Below are 17,234 nucleotides of genomic sequence, written 5' to 3'. Positions count from 1 at the left end.
TCCAGAGAGAAAAATGAACAGAAATATTATATATTACCATGAATAAATACACATATATTTGTGAGGAATTGGCTACATGATCATGGAGGCTAAGAAGTTCCACAGTCTTTGTTCTGCAAGCTAGAGACCCAGGAAAGCTTGTGGTGTTGTGGTGTTGCTCCAGTCTGAGTCCAGAGGCCTAAGAACCAGGGCAGCCAATGGCCTAGTTGAAGGGCAGAAGATTGATGTCCCAGCTCAAGCAAGCAGGGAGATAGCAAAAGGGATGAATTCCTCCTTCCTCTCCTTTTGAGTTCTATTCAGGCCCTCATTGACTGGATGATACTCACCCACACTGTGGAGGACAATCTACTGAGTCCACTGATTCTAACGCTAATCTCATCCAGAAACAGCCTCACAGACACACCCAGAAGCAATGTTTAATCTGGGCACCCTGTAGCCCAGTCGAATTGGCACATAAAATTAACCATCACAAATGGGAATCAGGAGCATTTCTTCTTTCCTGGTGGGTAGTTTGTATAAACACGAGTTGGGCTTATTCGTGAGCCTGCAGATACACTCACAGGCCCCAGATATTTACATCTGGGAGGATCCTTAGACATTGCTTTGGGAAGGATGAGTCTCAGAGTGTCAGCCTCAACCACAGTCCACTTCAAGGGGTTCCATATGGCGACCACATGGCTCCCACCATGAAGTCTTGAACTGATTGGGTCTGTGTGGGCACTAGATGTCAAGGTGGTCAGTCCATGGGTTTGTCAGGCTGAGGGAGTGTCGAAGCCACAAGAATAATAATGACTAACTGGACCAATCAGAGCTTTCCTCTCAGAAATTTAAAGTCAGGGTACAGAGGACGTCATCAGATGGCAGCAGGAGGAGAAGTAGAGAGACAGAGTTAGCGGTAGAGCATCAGAGCTGCCATCCTCAGCTTCCGGAGCTGAAGGGTTGATACAACACCATGAGAGGGTCTTAATTCTGCACAGCGTTCCCATTTTTTTTCTTTCTTTCTTCTTTTTTTTTTTTTTTGAAACAGAGTCCCACTCTGTTGCCCAGGCTGGAGTGCAGTGGTGTGATCTGGGCTCACTGCAACCTCCACCTCCTGGGTTCAGGCAATTCTCCTCCCTCAGTCCCTCAAGTAGCTGAGATTACAGGTGCCTGCCACCACATCCAGCTAATTTTTTAATATTTTTAGTAGAGACGGGGTTTCATCATGTTGATCAGGGTGGTCTCGAACCCCTGACCTCAGGTGATCCACCCGCCTTGGCCTCCCAAAGTGCTGGGATTACAGGCATGAGCCACCATGCCCAACCTGCTTTCCCATTCTTAAAGAGCTTTCCAGGCCCTTTGAGATGCAGCCAGGCCATGCTGTCTATTTTCCCTGGAAGGCGTGGCCACAAGTCAGAGATACCTGTCTACCTCATTGTTAGACATGTTCCTCAATGAATCCCCATTTCTCAAGATGACCACAGTCTCTGCTCTTTGCATCCATCAGAAGGAGATTGGGTCAAATGGTGAACTAAGCACTTGTTTATCTTTTTGATCCAAATCTCTAGAAATGATTAAAAAAAAAGGTATAAACAATTTATTGTAGCATTTAAAGCAAGGAGCATGTCCTTGATGGACCAGACATTATTAAAAAAAAATTTAGAGGATGGAAAGCAAATGGAATAGAATTAACAGCAAATACTGCTGTAAAAAAATGGGACTTATGAGTCTATGGGTGTGCAGAGGGCTGATGGGGGCAAGGAGAGAGCCAGGGGGCAACTACCAGGGTGAAGAAGGCAGGCAGTTTGGCCTCTTTCTTGTCTCAGTGATGGGTGTGGTTGCAGGCCTCTGTGGATGGACTCAGTCTCAGAAAGATCACAGTTATATGGGGATCAATGAGCTCAACCATCAAGCTGAGGAAATCTCCTAAAACACACTGCCCAAGGACAAAGCATCAAACATTGAGATTGACTTCCAATTTCGGCTCAGTTTCCTCTTCTGTAAAATGGGCATAATGATAGCATCTAGCATAGGGTGTGGAAAGTATTACCTGAGTAAAGCACACTCAGAATAGCCTGGCCATGTGAAAAAACTCAATGCAAGCTATTAACATTAATATTATTATCATTGTTATTGGAAGGTGCCAAAGGGTCAAACATGTTGAGTAAAATATGTACCAAACATCAGACTGATCATAGAAAACTCTTGCAACACCAAGGATAAAGAGAAAGATCATAAAACCTCTCAGAAAGGGCAAGAGAGAAAAAAGAAACAGAGAAACAGAGTCTATATAAAATAACAAGTATGAGCAACACTGAATACAAGAATAGAAGGAGCCATGTACTCCAAGCTCTAAGGGAAAGTAATTTAAAGCTAGAATTACATACCTTGCCTCAAATGCCCTGGAGGGTAAAGATATTTTCAGCTGAGCAAGGACCCAGAAAGCTTACCTTTCATAATCCATCTGAAAAAATGACTAGACATGAAAGAAGAATTGAAGAAGACATTGGGATACAAGATGCAGTGGTATGCAAAAAAAAACAATAAAATTTGAAGATAAGTAATATTTGATTGTGAAGAATAACAACAAGATGGAATTAATGTCTTAGAGGATGTACTGTGAGATAACAGACAGGGAAGGTATAGGCAGAAGGGTGAAAGGAAGGAAAGAATACTCAGAATTTTGTTCTGTTCAGGGAGAAGATATAGATACTGATTACTTCTAGATACTGACAGGTAATGTAGGTTTAAGTATGAATATGAAATATTTAAGGACATTCTCTGTAAAAATCAAAACTATTAGAAGGAAAAATATTAAATATTAGAGAGGAAAATGTGATAAATATACTTAGTCCACCCAATAATAGGTAAGAAGTAAGGTGGGCAGACAAGAAGAACCACCAGAAGAAATAGAAGACACAAAATGAAATGGTAACAATCAGTCCAAAGTAACTGTGAATGACAATTGCATCTCTGCTACAGTGATGGGGTAGAGTCACAAAGTATGGTTTAATTAGATTTAAAGAAAATAAAGAAATGTAATATTTCTTGAATATTTGAATTATGGAATGAAGGTTTGGACTGATTCATGTTATTAGAATTAATCTTGCTTCACTTATTTTTATAGATTAGTCCTCTTCCAATTTTACGGTGCCTCAGAATGACTTGGAGTGCTTATTGAAAGTACAGCTTTCTGGGTTCTATACCCAGAGATTCAGATTTTGTAGGTCTGGGGAGTGGGATGGGACCACCTAGGGTCTAAAGGTCCCTTGACTGCTGTGGGACTGCCAATCCCTCCCCATTCCAGGTTGGGGAAATTCACTCGCCTCTCTCCCCTCAGGGACACCACCCTGATGTCATGAAAGATGGAGAAGAGCTGTCTTCAGGAGGCCCTCTGCTTTCAATTCTTCTAAAGCGCTAAAGCCAAGAAATGAAATGGCCTGGTTGCCTTCTTAGAATGGGAAGATATAGTTGGCTTTTTAACAAGTGCCTCTGTGAATGATAAGAGTTTTGCCCTATCCAGTGGTTCTGCACATTGAAATCACCTGAGGAGCTTTTAAACATTCCGATGCACAGATCACATCCCAGGTCTGTTAAATCTGAATATTTGCAGAGGGGATCAGCATCAATTTTTAAAAATGTCTTCAGGAGATTCTAAGATGCAGCTAAAGTTGAGGACCACTGTCCTAAACAGTGTGGTCCTCGGGGGCAAGATCTATAGACGTCTGGGTGTCTACACTGGAGAATTAATCCCACTCCTATCCGTACACCTGCCCATCCAGCCATTCACCCCTTCCCTTCCCTTCCCTTCCCTTCCCTTCCCTTCCCTTCCCTTCCCTCCCCTCCCCTCCCTCCCTCCTTCCTTCCCCCCTTCTTTCCTTCCCCCCTTCTTTCCTTCCTTCCTCCTTCCTGCTTTCCTTCCTCTCTCCCTTCCATCAACCCATCTATCCATCATCTGTTCAACAAATATTTATTGACTTTACTTTATGCCAGACTCTGTTCTATGTACTGAAGATCAGAAGAAGTAAGCAAAATGAGCAAAAATCCCTGATCGTGGGCAGCTTTTATACTTGAACAGAAAAGACAGATGTGAGATCAGAATCCTGTACAAGGATGTTTATTGCAATATCATTTGTGAGAATGAAGAAATTGGAAAGAGCCCAAATGCCTGATAGAGACTGTTAAATAAAGTATACAATCTTGTGCAGCAACCAGGCACTTCCAGATGCATACAGGATAGATCGTGGTGGAATGCCAAACCTTACCATTCCAAGGCTGTATACAGTAAGTTACTTCATGACTTTAAGCCTCAGTTTTCTCATCTGTAAAATGGGGATAATTATATTAGCCTCTTCAAAAGTTATTTTATTTTAAAAATGTATTTATAGAATTAAATGAGATTATGCATTAAAAAGCTTAGTAAGTTCATGGCAGAGGAAATCCTCAATAAATATTACCTGCTATGGCTTTTGTTGTTGCTATTGTTATGCTTGCTGGCATAATGGCTGCATGTTAGAGGCACTGGAGATACAGAAGTATCTGTATATGTAGCAGAAAAAAATACCAGGTGTAGAAGCAGAAAACTTGAGTTCTATTGTGTAGAAGCAGAGAACTTGAGTTCTATTCTTAATTACACCAGTTATGCCTCATATGACCTGAGGCAAGGAACAATTAGGAAATGTATCAACTAGAATCTCATTGCATTTCATCTGTTAACAGTTAATAATTTGTTTCTTAGTTGAGATGCTCTACTCGGATTACTTATGTTCCCCAGTGTTCTTAAAACAATGGAAGTGGTAGGGTCTCCTGAAGTACACTTGCCCTATCTTATTGCCAGTCACAATAGGGATCTAAGCTTCACCAGGCATGTCCTGGCGACTGAACCCAGAGACGCCTCCTCAACAGAGTGGCAAGAGAAATGCCCAGGTATGAATTTGCCAGTATTGCTCCTAGCTGTGGAATTTAAAAACCCAAATAAACTCACTTAAGATAGGTCTTTTAAAAAAAAACCTCAAACCAATGAAACATATATGAAACTAGAGAGAACAGTACAATGAACCCCTATGGACACACCACCCAGTTTCAACAGTTGTCAACTCATGGCTAACATTTCATAAAATGGATCTTTAAGTATAGCCTGCATGCAATGAGTGTGGTATCTCAGAAGGCTTCCTAATTCCTGCAGTCCAGGTCCTCCTGATATCAGGAGCCAACTCCAGCCTGAATGCTGTAGAGAGCATGAGAAGGAGTGGCTCATGCCTGCCATCCCAGGAGGCCGAGGTGGGCAGATCACAGGGTCAGGAGTTCGAGACCAGCCTGGCCAACATGGTGAAACCCTGTCTCTATTAAAAATACAAAAGTTAGCTGGGGGTGGTGGAGTGCACCTGTAATCCCACTACTCAGGAGGCTGAGGCAGAAGAATCACTTGAATCCAGGAGGTGGAGGTTACAGTGAGCCAAGAAAGCACTGCTGCATTCCAGCCTGGGTGACAGAGCAAGACTCTCTCTCAGAAAAAAAAAAAAAGAAAGAAAGAAAGAAAAAAAAAAAGAAATAAAAGAGCGCATGAGGAACTGACTTTGGTGCAGAGCAACTTGTTACCTGTGTGCCTCTGAGAACCAGTCTTGGGTGAAAGAAATGGATAGCAATGTGTTCCAGTTAGACACATGGCTGAGTACCTAACACCCATTATGTTATTTATTCTTCAGAAAATCCCTAAAAGGTAGGCATGCTGTACCTACATAATGGGTGTACTTAATACCCATTATGTTATTTATTCTTCAGAAAAATCCCTAAAAGGTAGGCACTTGTATTATTTACAGTGGGAAAGGACTTCCATAAACTGCAGGGCAAAGAGCGGGTAAGTAAGTGGCTGAGCCTATGTTTGAATCTTGGTCCAACACCCAAGCCTGATGCTTTCAATATCTCTCTTCTACCAGCTAGAGGGGTTTCCAGGAAGGCAGGAAATAAAAAACCGAGTGAGCTCTGAAAACATACGTGGTGTTGCTACCCATCACACACAGATGGGTTTGGGAAGACCAATAATTAGCAATAATTAGTGACCTCTAAACAGCACTGTTTGGAAGCTTGGCACATGCTTGGCATGGGGCGTCCAAGCCAGTGCTTGATACTGGGCTCTTGTTATGTTGGGAGCCTGGTGATATGGAGGTCTTCTCTAGGCCTACAAGACAAGCTGTGTCTTCTGTCACTCACTCTGGCTCTTGCATTGGTCTTCATGCCATTGCCAACGTCCCCACTTGCTTCAGATTAGCCGCTAAGTCTGAAACTGGGTCCAATATTTCAATAAAAGCCTCATTTAAGTTGCATAGTGTGGGAGGACTAATACCATGTTTATCGACCGGATTAATTATCGAGTGAGTTTCAGAGTCCATGCATAACAATTTCAACATTGTTCTTATTAATGGGGGGTTTCCTCCCTGGGAATTGCAACTGCTATTCAAATTGGTTACCCTGTAGCAGCCACTGGAATTTCAGTGAAGGGCTCATTATTTTTGCACATTTCATGCTTCGTTTTCTGTTAAAAATGATCCACATTAGCTAATTGTGGATGTGTTGTTCAGGTCACAGCTGCATGGTATGAACTCTGTACAGGAGTGATGGATCTTGCGTCCTCTGGGCTCAGAGATGGTGCCTCTCGGCTAGCAGGTGGAGGTGGTGGGAGGGAGGCAGCATCTAAACACCAAATAAGTGGGAAGCAAAGTTGTTCTTTCCTATGAGTTGTGTAGTGGAAAAGAAACTCATGCTCCAGCACAGAGCCTACTGGAGCTTGGAGATGTGGTTCAGAAACATGGACATGCCTGTTCCCTTGTACTCCCGATGACGGACACCTCGGCCATCTCTAGGGGAGAATGGTCCTTCCTCATTTCATCCTCGTAGTATGCTCTAGGGTCTGGTAGAGCAGAGCACTGCATCCTCTCATCACATTTGAGAAATCTAAGGCTCTGTGAGGTATTAATAAAACGTCTTGTCTGAAGTCACATAGAGACAGTGTCAAAGTCAAGTCTTAGATAGCTACTTCAAAGCTCTGTAGAGCTCGTGTCTCCCCTTTGTGCAACATGGCCCCTTCCTATTAGATGAGTGTCAGGGACACACATATAATTTTTTGACTGTTCAACATGGCTTTGGGTAACCATATATTTTGGGTGACTCTTCCACCTGAGCATGTGACCCAGACCTCCCAATCAAAGTATGTCATGCCTTGGTCTCAGTGACTGGTTCAGCCATGGACATGTGCTCCAAGTTGGGCAAATGAGAGCTTTCTCTGGAATTTTTGCTGCAACAAAAGGTTCTCTCCTTCCACTGGTATGACCAGCTGTGAGGAAGATGGAGGTCTAGAGGTGGCAGTGGCCACCTTATTGCCACATGGGGAGGCCCTCCCTGGGAATTTAGTGAGAGCACAATGAAACAGTGTCCTGTGACACTATTGAACCTCTTGGGCCCCACCATGCCTAAGGCCAGCTAAACTAGAATGCCCAGTTACATGAGACATTAGATTCCTTCCCCACCCTTGCTTTTTTGGTTTGAGTTGGGTTTCTTATTTTGTTTACTACCACAGGGCATTTGGGCATGGAGGACTCCAGGGCTTCTTCCAACTTAGAGGATGCTCCATCCCCATGGGGCCATCGGGCTCCTCTTGCTGCCTGGCTGAGCTGCTCAGGTTGTCATCTAGGAGGCAGAAATTTGAAGTGTTAAGTCTGTGACTGGGGGCATTGCTTGTCAGCCAGGTTTCCCTAGCATGGTGGGGAGAGAGAGTAGAAAGCTGGTGCTCTACAAGGACGGGTCCAGAATTCTGTGCTGGGTCATTTTGCCTGGAGTCTCCGGAGCTACCCTCCAGGGATACACCATAATCAGAGAGGATACACCAGTGAATCAGTATGTCTAATTGGTGATTATGCTAGTGTTTCAGATGTCTGGGATATGAGCTGGTGACATTCACAATGTCACTATGACCCAGCTCTGCCATCCATGGGTTTGGGCAAAGAAGCAGATGATGAAAGTTGTCATCAGGACACTCAGGGTGAGCTTGAGAAGGTGACCTCTAAGCAGCAACTTGAAGGAGGTGAAGAAGTTTGTTTGGCTGACTTCTGGGAGAAGCCAGTGGGAATAGCCAGCACAATGGACCAAAGGTGGGTGTTAGGCCTGGCATGACTGAGGAGCAGCAAGGAGCCCGGGAATACTGGAGCAATTAAGGGAGCACATGGTAGGCGACGAGACCAGAGAGATGGGGAGGGCCAGGCCAGGAGAGCCTGGTCCTGGATTGCCCAGGATAGGTGCATTTGTACCTATACTTCTGGCATAAGTATTAACAGCATTTCATGTCACCCTCAAGAGTACCCCTGTTAGGATGATACAGCAAGTGGACACGTACCTGCAGGCCCTTGTAAAGACTTTGGGTTTTGCTCCTAATGAAAAAGGGCTTAAATTGAAGGATGAGTAGGAAGGTGAAGAGGGATAGAAAGAGGATTCCAGACAAAGGAAAGAGCTTGTGCAAAGGCCCTGTGGTGGGAGAGAAGGATAGTATCAGATCTTGGTTTTGACTAATCACTCTGGGCGTACCATGAAATATGGGGGGGGTGGGGTAGGGGCCAGCATAGATGTGGGACAGCAGTTAGGAAAGAATGGCCATGGTCCATGTGAGGAATGATGCTTGCACGTAACTGGCTGAGCACAGCATCGTTTGCCTAGAACTGAAAGGACCCCATATGTATTATTATTATTATTGTTCACCAAGACCCAAATCTTCCAGAAAACAGAATGTGGGTCCCAGTCTCTGGTTCAGGCCATAACTAGCATGACAACTTCTTGGTAAACACATTTTAACTATAAATCATTAAGATTGTTGGCAGCAGGGCCTCTGTAGTAAATCAGCAGATAATGCCACTCTGTTATGGTGTGTTGTTGGAGTAGCATCTTTATGCAATTTCAGAAAATTTAACCTAGTAAATGGACTTCTCCTAGAGAGTTGAGCTAAACATTTTATAGTAAGTAGGGGGTTAATTTCTCTTCCTTTGTGATGCTGTTAGAATCTGTGATAGCTACAACATAAATTTGTATAATCTCACACTCTCAGCAGGAAATAATGAGGGAAAAAGTGGTTTTGACAAATAATTATGATTGAGCTGATGTGAATCCACTTGAGCTGTTAATGTATGTTGAGTGATATGTGAATAGTGCATGGTGAATTCCAGAGGCTCTTCTGATGGTCTCCTGTTGAAGGTACAGACTTTGGGAGAAACTCGCCCTCTTCTAGTGTGACAGTTGTGCTGGTGGACTGCCCCCCATTTGATCACTTTGAACTTGACATTTTGACATTTCTTTCTTCCCTGGGGTGCTTCTAACCCCTGCCATGAGCTGGGGCTGGCGGCTGGGGTAGGATTCCGATGTGCGTTGCACTCACCAGCCACATTCCCTCCTAGGTTTTGAGCAGAGACCCTGGAGAACATTTGAAAGATTCCGGTTCAGGGTTGAATCTGACCAAGAGTCACCTTGTTTGGAGTTTCAGACATTAGTCCTGCCACAATACATGTGGCTGAAGGGTGTGAGATAGCAGACTTTGGTGGGGATCAAAATGGTGAAGGCAGACCGTTTGGGGAAAAGAAACAGTGAATGGTCACCAGCTTGATGGAGCAGTGAATACCGGTTGATATATCTGACTTGAGGTGTGTCCTGAAGTCTGTGACCCTCTCAGGTCTAGCCTGTTCAGATCTTCCCCTCTTTGTGGTCCTCAAACTGAACTCATGACAGTTGAGTTCCAACCTTCCAGAGTTGAAAGGTAAGATAGATATTGAACTCACATACCTTTCTCCAACTTGGCTGCGTCACCTTTGGCCCCACCACCATCTGTCTCTTGAATCTGCACCACCTTGACAGCCAGGAGGTATGCTCAGTTTCACTCTTATTATTTTGCTTACCTGAGCCGCTGTCTGATTGCAGGTGTGCTCATATGAGTACAAATATGCATAGAATATCTGAGGCAGACACATGAGTGTAGGCCTGCTTGTACCCAATTGGCTGTTTGCTTTTCCTGAAGATCTTGTGGGCCCTTCCGTATCTGTGGCCATTATCCTGAGCGGTCATTTTCCCCATATTGCTAAGTGTCTCCTACTATTCATTCTGTCTTCCAAGTGCTAGCTGGGCACATGACCGCCAAGCTAGAAACTACATTTCCCAGCCTTCTTTGTGGCCAGAGAAGTCAAGTGACTCATGTGACTAAATTTGAGCCAATGGGATGTGAGTGGAAGTGCCATGTGAGTTCCACCTTAAAGACAAACTCACTTGACCTCGAGTCCCTTTTGCTACCTTCTTCCTTGTTGGGAAACATCCATGGTAGGAGACCACTTGGACACAGAGATGGAAGTCCCATGTTGAGGCTGGCAGTGCTGACTGGCCTGCCCCGAATGACCTTGTAGAATGAGGCCATTTACCCTTTCTCGACCCATACCCATCTTTGTGTAAGACAGACACTATCTCATTTAAGCCACTGCATTTTTGTTTGTTTGTCTGTTTTTGTTTTTGAGACGGAGTCTCACTCTGTCGCCCAGGCTGGAGTGCAGCGGCACAATCTTGGCTCACTGCAACCTCCGCCTCCCAGGTTCAAGCCAATCCCCTGCCTCAGCCTCCCGAGTAGCTGAGACTACAGGTGCCCGCCAGCACACTTGGCTACTTTTTGTATTTTTAGTAGAGACGGGGTTTTCACTGTGTTAGCCAGAATGGTCTCGATCTCCTGACCTTGTGATCTGCCTGCATCGGCCTCCCAAAGTGCTGGGATTACAGGCGTAAGCCCCCGTGCCTGGCCTGTCACTGCATTTTTTAGTCTGTTATACTCCTAAGTCTGTACTCTGGTCAGTATTTCATGTTCACCCTGCGCATGTATAGCAAAGCCTGCAGCCTCTCCAGAACCTTTGGGGCTGTCATCTCATCTGACCTTAACAGTGGCCCTTGTGAGTTAGGGAGGGTGTGTAGCAGCTACCACACTTTACTGAGAAGGAAACTGAGGTTCATAGAGGACAGGGTTTTGCCCACTGGTACAGATGTAGAGTTGGGACAAGAACCCAGGTCCCAAGCCTTCCCATGTCGAGCTTGTTCCCTGTGCCAGGCTATTGCCTGTAACACTGAATCAAGACCATAATGTTGCTATTAAAATATTTACTTGCATGAAAAATTTCTATTACCTGAAACTCATGTATTATAGATGGAATCAGTAGCTTAGAAGGAAATAAACAAGAAGAATCACTTTAATAACAAAAGCTATGCAGATAAATTCCTCATTTCAGCAAGCTCTTGGTGGTCCCGAATAAATATGTCATTTTTATCAGGCAAATGCTCCAGAAACGGCGTCTTCGGGAAATATGTCAAAATAATCTCCTTGCCTGCGCTCCTTTTTGGAGGAAGGAAATATGATGGTGGCAGCAAAAAGAACGATTAACAGGCGTTTCCTGACTACAGTACAAACCATCATAAAGAAGGGTAATGAGAGGGCTGGTCAAGCCGATCTCAGGGTTTCCTTCCAGCCTCAGTGGAGCATGGCAGGGGGAGCACTGGGCTGGGAGTCAGAAGTCAAGACTCCACCCTCTCAGCTTTTGGCTGTGTGACATGTGGCACACTGCTCATCCTCTCTGAGCCTCTATTGGCCTGCCTCAGAGAGCTATTTAGGTAGAGAAAATTTCTATTGAATATAACTGTGCACAAATGATGTGTGACCCTATTTGTCATTAATGTTATTATTTAAGTCACGTATGGGAGGAATGAGGGAAAGAATTCCAGAGAAAAGGGGTCTGATAAGTACTGGCTAGGGAGTGAAGGGTGTGTGTGTGTGTGTGTGTGTGTATGTGTGTGCATACATGTGTGTATGTGTGCGTGCATATGCACATGTGCACATGTGTGTATGTGTGTATATGGGCATGTACACACGTGTATGGGTGTACACACATACATGTTTATATATGTACATGTGTATGTGTATGTGTGTACATGCACTTATGGATGTGTATGTGTGTACATGCGTGTAAGTGTGTGTGTGCATGTATGTGTTTACATGTCATGCGTGTGCACATATGTATGTGTGTATGCGTGTGTATGTATGTGTTTGCATGTGCATTTATGTGTATGTGCATGTGTATGTGTGTATGCATGTGTGTCTACGTGTATGTGTGTGCTCTCACACATTCTTCAGTGTGCTCTTCTGTAAATGCACCACCATTCACCCAGGCCTCAGTGATCAAACCCCAGAGCCATCTCGGCCGCTGGCTCTCTCCCCGCTGTAGACAGTGAGTCCTGAGCCCTGTGTGCCTGACCTTCCTAGTCATTCTTGTTCCCAGCACCATGACCTGTCCTCCACCTTGCCATTTCCTCCTGAATCAGGATGCCACAGCTTCTGATTGTTGTCTCAGCCTGCCTTCGTCTCTCCCCCTTCCCAGCCTTTCCTGACACTTGCCACCGGTCTCAGTTTCCCGAAGGACAAATTGTGTCACTTCCCTTCTCAGAAGCCTTCATTGCCTGTAGGATAAAATCCAAAGTCCTCACTTGACACTCGGGGCTCTTTGTACCTCTCTCTCCCCAGTGCTGCCCCGTGCTGGCATGTAACCCGGCAGTCCCCAAACAAGCCCTGTCTTTAATGCTCCCACACTGGTTCACGCAGTGATCTGTCTGCCACAACCTTTCCCTTCTTCTTCGGGGGCAGCCGCTCACCCTCTAAAATACCCTTGGGGATCGTCACAGGCAGAGGCAAAGGCTTTCTCTCCTTGGCTTGTCTCGGACTCCCATCCACACCTATGCAGCTCCCTCCACACCCTCTGAGCTGCAGCTTGCCATCTGCTTGTTCCAGCCCAAGGCAGGAAGGGGAAGAGGGAGTAGTGCCAAGGTCCTGCTCTCTTTTTTTTTTTTTTGAGATGGAATCTTGCTCTGTTGCCCAGGCTGAAGTGCAATGGCACAATCTCGGCTCACTGCAACCTCCACTTCCTGGGTTCAAGCGATTCTCCTGTCTCAGCCTCCCAAGTAGCTGGGACTACAGGTGCTACCACACCCAGTTAATTTTTGTATTTTTAATAGAGACGGGTTTTCATCATTTGGTCAGGCTGGTCTCGAACTCCTGACCTCAGGTGATCCATCCACCTCAGCCTCTCAAAGTGTTGGGATTACAGGCATGAGCCACTGTGTCCAGCCAAGGTCCTGCTCTTAAGGTGCAGCAACCCTGCCTGCTAGCAGAACATGGGCTCTGACCCATCAGACCAACATCTCCACTCTTGGGAAGGGATAGGGAATAGGCATGCAGAGGCAGGGATTTCGGGACAGGGAGGGCAATGTCCCTCCCCTTTAGCAGTCTTGTAATATTTCAGGCCCAAGCCAAGAAGCAAACTTTTCCCTTTTCTTTCTTCCCTGTGTTTCAATACCCTTGCTTATACCCACCTGATTTAGTCACAGCTCATCCCCATAGCAACCCACGTTCCTCACCAAGCTGTTAGGGTCTCTATCACAAGAGGAGGAAAATGAAAGATTGGGCTGTTTTTCATTTGGAATCCTGTCTAGCACCCTTATGTTCTGGTAGGCTCCTGGCAGGAGCCAGAAAGAAGAAATAACATGTGACAATTAGTCCAAACCAATCCTTAAGTATCCTGCATCATGTGTGTCACTCAGCCCCGAGGACACAGACTCTCCAAATATGTGTGTATATCTTTGTCACAAAGAGGAATGCAGAAGGATCTAAGCTCAGATCATATTAATGTTCCTGATCCTAATAGGAGGCTGGAACTATGCAGGGGGATGCAGAATGTCCTTGAGTGACTCTGTCTTCAAGTAAGAAAATCCCCAATGCATGAGACCTGAGACTCAAAATCAGTTCTCTGGACTTTGATGCTGACGCCCTTTGCATAACACCTGCTAATGTGTGCGCATGCATGCATTTGTGTGTGCGCACGTGCGTGTGTACATGCACACTCGTGCATGTGTGCACATGGAGTGTGATTAGACTCGCATGTGTAGGAGTGTATAAGGGCCAAGGGCTCACACAATCACAGGCAGAGCTGATTTCCCTTGCTAATGCTGGTGTACCTCGATAACTAGCCCGCCAAAGATAGAAGTAACTTTCTCGTTGTTTCTCTCAACTCCTCCACTTGACAGTGAGGAGGAACTTGCAAAAGTTGATCATCAGTTTCTCTACCAGACGTGCCCAGCAAAATTTTGCTATGCATAATACACCAGTAATTAACCTTGTAAACTTACTTTTTGAACAGCTCTCATCTACAGTTTACAATTAATTAGGGGATCCACAAGGGATTGACTCTGAAGAAGACAATTATGCCTCTTCCTGGAGTTATGGGGAGCTTCGCTAGTCAAGAGGCATCTTATTTTCCCCGGGAAATTAAACCAGTGCTCCATTATCAGATTGTTTCTAAATGAGTAAAGGACTGAATTTTGACATCACGGTCTCATTTCAGCAAGAAAGAGACAAACTGACAAGCTGTTTTGTCACATGCTTGTTTGAGCAGAACATTTGAGGAATGTCTCTGGGTCTGTCTGGGAAGAGGAGCCTCTGGGTAGGAAAAATGTCCTAGATGACCAAATGTGACGGGGCTATTTGCCAAGTAATCACCCCACGCCTGAGCACAGGAAAAGAGGAAATGCATTTCCATTTTCTGCTCTTGGGCCAGAGGGAGTTTGCTCAGGGTGGGGAGTCAGAGCACATTTGGTAAAATATTATGACCATTTTGCATGGCTATTGATGCTAGTGTACACAGCGGTATAAAATCAACAAATTCTGCCTAATAACATTTTGCTCATCAGTAGCAGGCCCCCCTCGGGATGGCCTTCCAGCTCGCACACCTGTCTTCCCCAGGAATGGCCCTCGTAACTCAGAGTGGTTGCCCTGCAGCCTCAGCCCGCCTAGCCAGAACTGATCTGTCCTAGGTGAGGACACATGACCTCAGCTGGGCCAATCAGATTCTCTCCACCAGGAATTATGAATGAAGGCAGTTCCACTGGGAGCCTTGACTTTGATTGGCACTTGGTAAGGACAGCTCCAGTGATGGGGTCCTCCTCTTTGAAGAGAAGGGAGGTGGAAGTGAAAATTTGGAGCCTGGTTTTGGATCCAGACATTTCTGGGTTTGAATCCTCACCCACTTCTGGCTCCAGTCCCAGCCCTGTGACCTTCAGCAAGTGACTTAACCTCTCTGACTTCAATTTCCTCACCTGGGAAAATGGAAATCAGGTAAAGAGAAAAAATATATATTTAAAAACTATCTTAAAGCCACTTTTACTGGTTGTGAAATCTCTCGATAAATAGACTTTGGCTATATTGATAAACTCTTTGGTTTTGAAAAAATAGGCCTGAGGATGTACACGCCTGGAAATTCATAGAAAGATTTATTTTGTTCTAAAGAATGAGGTAAGAATCGCAGAGCCGCCATCTTGCATCCCCATGTGTGTTTGCTTAACTCTGCTTGAACCCTGGGTGCCAACCTGTCCCCTGCATGGCCCCTTTTTTGCTCTGACAAGATGACAGAGACAATCATGAACTAGGAAAAACCCGCCAAACTTCAGGCACAACTATGCATTGGTGGGAAAGAAATTGGTTGTAGAAAGAAGAAGGTGGTTCATAGAACAGCTACAGCAGATGATAAAAAAAACTTCAGCTCTTAAACAAGTTAGGGGCCGGCACAGCGGCTCACACCTGCAATCCCAGCACTTTGGGAGGCAGAGGTGGGTGGATCACCTGAGGTCAGGAGTTCCAGACAAGCTTGGCCAATATGATGAAACCCCATCTCTACTAAAAAAAAAAATACAAAAAATTAGCCAGGCATTGTGGCAGGCACCTGTAATCTCAGCTACCCGGGAGGCTGAAGCAGGAGAATTGCTTGAACCCGGGAGGCACAGGGTAGAGCCGCAGTGAGCCAAGATCGCACCACTGCACTCCATCCTGGGTGACAGAGCAAGACTCCATCTCAAAAAATAATAATAATAATAAAAAAAAAAGAAGCTAGGGGAAAACAATATCTGGTATTGATTGAAGAGGTGAATAAATTTACAAGTTAAAGTAGACCGCTTTAACAATCCTAAAGTTCAGGCATCTTTGGCAGCAAACACTTCTTTCACCATTGCAGGCCATGCTGAGACACAGCAGCTGATAGAAACGCTACCCAACATCTTAAGCCGGTGAGATGCAGACAGTCTGGCTAGTTTGGGAAGATGGGCTGAAGTTCTGCCCAAACAGTCTGTGGATGAAAAAGCACCACTTGCTACTGGAGAGGATGATGATGAAGAAGTTCCAGCTCTTGCAGAGAATTTTGATGAGGCTTCCAAGAATGAGGCAAACTGAATTAAGCCAACTTCTGAAGAAGATAAAACCTGCAGAAATTACTGGGAGCTGCTATTTTACATTAGGACTCTTTTTTTTTTTTTTTTTTTTTTGACAGAATCTCACTCTTGTTGCCCAGGCTGGAGTGCAATGGTGTGATCTTAGCTCACTGCAACCTCCACCTCCTGGGTGCAAGCAATTCTCTTGCCTCAGCCTCCCAAGTAGCTGAGATTACAGGTGCCCACTACCACGCCCAGCTAATTTTTTTGTGTTTTTAACAGAGATGGGGTTTTACCATGTTGGCCAGGCTGGTCTCGAACTCCTGACCGCAGGGGATCCACCCATCTCAGCCTCCCAACGTGCTGGGATTACAGGAGTGAGCCACTGCGCCTGGCCTTGACTGCTTTATAAAGTTGATTTATGGATCTGGTAAAATCTAGATCTCTAATATTTTTAAGCCCAAGCGCCTTGGACACTGCAGCTTTTTGCTTACATACAATTAACTTTTGCTTACATACAATTCATTACTTGTAGGTAATTAAGCTGAAGACGCCTGGAAATAAGGTTTGAAACAAAGGTTAATAAGGTTATTTGCCTACTTGAAAGAAAAAAAAAGAACTGTAGAGTTTCTAGAGTGAGTGGGCTTAAGGGAGGAGAGGGAGGAGGAGGCTCTTAGTGGGAGTGAGGAATGAATCCCAGAAGATGGGGGAATCTGGGACTTCTGGAGAATGTTTTCAAATTTCCTTCTCTGATTTTGCTTTCACCAAACCCAGAACCCAGGAGCCAGCAAGAGTTAGTGGGCAGTGCTCACAGAATTCACACACCCTTTTCTCTCCAGACCACAGGCAAGAGTACTCTTGGTTTGGCACTTGCCAGGAAACAGGAAATCTTCCTCTTGAGCTTCGTCATTCTTGGCAGGTTTTCAGTTCTAAATGAGCCAAATCTATCT

The 17,234-nt window shown here is 45.1% G+C and overlaps 1 pseudogene; it reads left to right on the top strand.

The window, feature by feature from the left end:
* The first annotated feature begins 15,486 nt into the window (after positions 1-15,486).
* LOC129018161 (transcription factor BTF3-like) lies at positions 15,487-16,306 on the top strand (annotated as a pseudogene).
* Positions 16,307-17,234: the final 928 nt, after the last annotated feature.

Source organism: Pongo pygmaeus, chromosome 19 (genome assembly GCF_028885625.2).
Source record: "Pongo pygmaeus isolate AG05252 chromosome 19, NHGRI_mPonPyg2-v2.0_pri, whole genome shotgun sequence".
NCBI classification, from domain to species: domain Eukaryota; kingdom Metazoa; phylum Chordata; class Mammalia; order Primates; family Hominidae; genus Pongo; species Pongo pygmaeus.
This window is presented reverse-complemented; position numbering and strand designations above follow the sequence as displayed.